This window comes from Apis dorsata, unplaced genomic scaffold (genome assembly GCF_000469605.1).
Source record: "Apis dorsata unplaced genomic scaffold, Apis dorsata 1.3 scaffold_684, whole genome shotgun sequence".
NCBI classification, from domain to species: Eukaryota; Metazoa; Arthropoda; class Insecta; order Hymenoptera; family Apidae; genus Apis; species Apis dorsata.
In genome coordinates this window covers 54,389-54,932 of record NW_006263865.1, presented here as the reverse complement: position 1 = coordinate 54,932, position 544 = coordinate 54,389, and positions in this window count along the sequence as shown.

Genomic DNA, 544 nt, shown 5'->3' with positions numbered 1-544 from the left:
GCAAAAAAAAAAAAAAAAAAAATCTCGCCGAGTGTATTGCAAAGAACGGTTTCAGGCGGAATTTCATTGTCGCGTAACGACGGCCAGATGAAATTCCGCCGGTAAATCCGGCTTGCTTTTACGCCGGCAATTAGGATTCGAAACGGGCAAGAAATCTTAGCGGCGGGGACCCCCGCTAAATTCCGCCCGAGTTTCTGCCCTCGTCCGAAAAGTTTTTGCTCGTGGAAATACGATGTGATTGCCGCACGATTACTCGAATATTTCACGTATTATCGAGGGAGCCCGAGAAAATTTTTTCGAAAGCGGAGGAGACCGAATCCTCTTTCGTTCGCCGTCTCGATAACGATTCTCGCGAAGAGAACAACGCCTACTACCATTGTATTTGGGTATTTGGGTCAGGCGACACGCAATTTTCGGGGACGAAAATTCCTTCTTTCTTTTTTCTTTCTCTCCTTTTTTCGAGATGTCGAGATATTGGTTTTTAAACTGTTTAAGTTAATATTTGAAATTTTAATCATTCGTACGAACTTTCGATCCATCTAGT